This window comes from Neophocaena asiaeorientalis, unplaced genomic scaffold (assembly GCF_003031525.2).
Source record: "Neophocaena asiaeorientalis asiaeorientalis breed wild unplaced genomic scaffold, Neophocaena_asiaeorientalis_V1.1 scaffold40, whole genome shotgun sequence".
NCBI lineage: Eukaryota > Metazoa > Chordata > Mammalia > Artiodactyla > Phocoenidae > Neophocaena > Neophocaena asiaeorientalis.
In genome coordinates, this window is record NW_020185335.1 from 4,556,037 (window position 1) to 4,560,923 (window position 4,887).

A 4,887-nucleotide genomic window follows, 5' to 3' on the forward strand; every position below is an offset into this window, starting at 1 on the left:
CAGAGGGAGGAACACTCCCAAACTCATTCTACGAGGGCACCAACACCTTGATACCAAAACCAGAAAAATACGTCACAAAAAAAGAAAACTACCGGCCAATATCACTGATGAACATAGATGCTAAAATCCTCAACAAAATACTAGCAAACAGAATCCAACAGCACATTAAAAGGATCATACACCATGATCAAGTGGGGTGTATAGCAGGAATGCAAGGATTCTTCAATATACACATATCAGTCAATGTGATAAACCATATTAACAAATTGACGCATAACAATCATAGATCATCTCAATAGATGCAGAACAAGCTTTTGACAAAATTCAACATGCATTTATGATAAATACGCTCAAGCAAGTAGCCATTGAGGGAGGCTACCTCAACATATAAAGTGCATATATGACAAACCCAAGCCAATGTTGTTTCAATGGTGAAAAATTGAAAACATTTCCTCTAAGATGAGGAACAAGACAAGGTTGCCCACTCTCACCATTATTATTCAACATAGTTTTGTAAGTTAGCCACAGCAATCATAGAGGAAAAAGAAATAAAAGGAATCCAAATCAGAAAAGAAGAAGTACAACAGTCACTGTTTGAAGATGACATGATACTACACATAGAGAATCCTAAAGATGCTACCTGAAAACTACTAGAGCTAATCAATGAATTTGGTACAGTAGCAGGATACAAAATTAATGCATAGAGGTCTCTTGCATTCCTATACACTGATGATAGAAAATCTGAAAGAGAAATTAAGGAAACACTCCCATTTACCACTGCAACAAAAAGAATAAAACACCTTGGAATAAACCTACCTAAGGAGATAAAAGACCTGTATGCAGAAAACTATAAGACACTGATGAAAGAAATTAAAGATGATACAAACAGATGGAGAGATATACTATGTTCTTGGATTGGAAGAATCAACCCTGTGAAAGTGACTATACTAGCCAAAGCAATCTACAGATTCAATGCAATCGCTGTCAAACTACCAATGGCATTTTTCACAGAACTGGAACAAAAAATTTCACAATTTGTATGGAAACACAAAAGACCCCGAATAGCCAAAGCAATCTTGAGTAACAAAAACAGCTGGAGGAATCAGGCTTCCGGACTTCAGACTACTACAAAGCTATGGTAATCAAGGCAGTGTGGTGCTGGCACAAAAACAGAAATATAGATCAATGGAACAGGATTGAAAGCCCAGAGATAAACTCATGCACGTATGGTCACCTTATTTTTGATAAAGGGAGCAAGAATATACAGTGGACAAAAGACAGCTTCTTCAATAAGTGGTGCTGGGAAACCTGGACAGCTACATATAAAAGAATGAAATTAGAACACTCCCTAACACCATACACAAAAATAAACTCAAAATGGATTAAAGACCTAAATGTAAGGCCAGACACTATCAAACTCTTAGAGGAAAACATAGGCAGAACACTCTATGATATACATCACAGCAAGATCCTTTTTGACCCACCTCCTAGAGAAATGAAAATAAAAACAAAAATAAACAAATGGGACCTAAAGAAACTTAAAAGCTTTTCCACAGCAAAGGAAACCATAAACAAGACGAAAAGACAACCCTCAGATTGGGAGAAAATATCTGCCAACAAAACAACTGCCAAAGGATTAATGTCCAAAATATACAAGCAGCTCATGCAGCTCAATATCAAAAAAACAACCCAATCCAAAAATGGGCAGAAGACCTAAATAGACATTTCTCCAAAGAAGATACACAGATTGCCAACAAACCCATGAAAGGATGCTCAACATCACAAATCATTAGAGAAATGCAAATGAAAACTACAATCAGATATCACCTCACACCGGTCAGAATGGCCATCATCAGTAATCTACAAACAATAAATGCTGGAGAGGGTGTGGAGAAAAGGGAACCCTCTTGCACTGTTGGTGGGAATGTAATTTGATACAGCCACTATGGAGAACAGTATGGAGGTTCCTTAAAAAACTAAAAATAGAACTACCATATGACAAAGCAATTCCACTACTGGGCATATACCCAGAGAAAAGCATAATTCAAAAAGAGACATGTACCACAATGTTCATTACAGCTCTATTTACAATAACCAGGATGTGGAAGCAACCTACGTGTCCAATGACAGATGAATGGATAAAGAAGATGTGGCACATATATACAATGGAATATTACTCAGCCATAAAAAGAAACGACATTCAGTTATTTGTAGTTAGGGGGATGGACCTAGAGACTATCATACAGAGTGAAGTAAGTCAGAAAGAAAAAAACAAATACAATATGCTAACACATATATATGGAATCTGAAAAAAAGAACATGGTTCTGAAGAACCTATGGGCAGTACAAGAATAAAGATGCAGATGTAGGGAATGGACTTGAGGCCACTGGGAGGTGGAAGGGTAAGCTGGGATGAAGTGAGAGTGTGGCATGGACATATATACACTACCAAATGTAAAGTAGATAGCTAGTGGGAAGCAGCCACATAGCACAGGGAGATCAGCTCAGTGCTTTGTGACCACCTAGAAGGGTGGGATAAGGAGGGTGCAAGGGAGACGCAAGATGGGGTATATATGGGATATATGTGTTTGTATAGCTGATTCACTTTGTTATACAACAGAAACTAACACACCATTGTAAAGCAATTATACTCCAAGGAAGATGTTAAGAAAAAATCTTAAAATAATAAAAAAATTTAAAAAGTCATGAAATAGACCCAAATACATATGGAAATTTAGTATATGAAAAAAGTGACAGATGGACTTTATGATATACAGTGCTTTAAAACAAGAAGAAAATTACAAACAGATATAATTAATTCCATATTAAAGAGGAATGCATTATTCTCCAAAAATATGAACCAGAAGAGCATAAGGAATAAATTATAATTTCGCATGAAATATAAGTTGGAACAAAATAGCACAAAGAAAAGAATGATACTTTTTGTTAATGAATATTATGGGAGGTCAAGAAGTAAACATCGGTATGTCACATTATAGACACTATAATATATACACACAAATGCATTAAGTTCAAGCATTTATAAAGAAGAGAGAAGAAAATATTCTTTCTTACTGTAGAATGCTTTGTAATAAATGTAGCAAGAGTAATAGTGTTAAAAAAAGTTACCAGGTTGCAGCCATCATAGTTAAAATGTATTCAGGCAATTATGATCATTTGAGGCTAAATCTAGTGGGTGAAAGTTAGATGAGAAACAGGATATTTACCTGGTTTCAAAATCTCTCCACAAATTGCTCATTCAGTTACAAAGAGAATAAAATGCTAATTTTACAACAGGTGAGAAATCTGATAGACATCACCCTAATCAAGTGCTCGCAGTTACCACCATCATTGTAGAGAAAAACTAACATTATATGCTTCATGCCCTGTTGCACTCAGCAGGACAGCATCATTTCTTTGGTATTCCAAAGAACGAACCCATGTTGAGGGACATTATACAAAACAACTGGCCTTAATTCCTCCAAAAATTACAATACCATGAGTCACAAAAAGGCTGAGGAATGTTTAAAGTTACAGGTGAATAAAGAATTATGATAAATAAAAGCAGTATGTGATCCTGAATTGCATGATGGGTTAGAAATTTTCTAAAGAGCAGCATTGTAACAAACTGTGAAATCAGAACATGGACTGCATATTAATCAGTAGTATGTATTCAACATTAAATTTTATGATTTTTGTAATTTTCTGTCATTATGTAAGAAAATATCCCTGCTCTTAGAATATAACCTTGAAATGTATACAGGAAAAGGAGCATGAGTGTGCAAACTCTCAAATGGTTTGGGTAAAAAATCACACGTGTATGTTATGTTGTGCACGTAGGTACATATTCAGAGACAGAGAAGAGGAAGAGAAATAGAGATGGAGAGACTGATAAAGAAATGTGGCAAATATTAACAATTAGGGAATCTGGCTGTTGGGTATGCAGGGGGGCTACATAAAATTCAGGGCACCAAGTTAAATTGGAATTTCAAACAAAGAAAAAATGTTTTTTAGTATAAATATGTTCCAAATATTGCAGTGACACAACTATTCTAAATAAATTCTTTATTGTTTATCTGAAACTCATGTTTGAGTGCTTTTTTTTAATTGGCGAATTCCAATAGCTCTACCTACTACTATTAATTTAGGAGGTTTCACTTTGTAAATATGAAACATATAGCTGATATGATAAACAATCTGTGTGATATTATTACAGATAATCTGGTGTTTGAAATTATGTCAAAATAAAAAGTTATAATGATCTGCGCTCTTACATTTCTAATTCCTGTGAACTAATTTGTATGTGATAGAGGGTGAGGGGCAGATATGAAGTAGGCAAAGTTTTTGAGGCTTCCCTATAATAAGAATAGTTGTTACAAATCATAGTTCCTTACAAATAAACCCTGTTAGGTAATAATTACTGTATATGTTATACTGAGGGTCAATAAGTCTAATTAATTTCTCCAAGGTATTGCAATTTAGTAATAGGATCACTATAGTAAATTGTCGAAAGTAATCTCATCAATGCAATAAATCAAATATCAAAGATATTTCCACAAATTGATTTTTTCACTCATCCGTCCATCAATATAATCCACAGATAGTTGTTAAAATCTTTTTATATTAGGAACCGTGTCAATTAATCTATTTCATATATATATGTATATATATTTTAGGTCCCTGGGTTCTTTCTTTTTTTTAAACCTCTTTATTGGAGTATAATTGCTTTACAATGGTGTGTTAGTTTCTGCTTCATAACAAAGTAAATGTTATACATATACATATGTTCCCATATCTCTTCCCTCTCGTATCTCCCTCCCTCCCACCCTCCCTATCCCACCCCTCCAGGTGGTCACAAAGCTCCCAGCTGATCTCCCTGTGCTATGC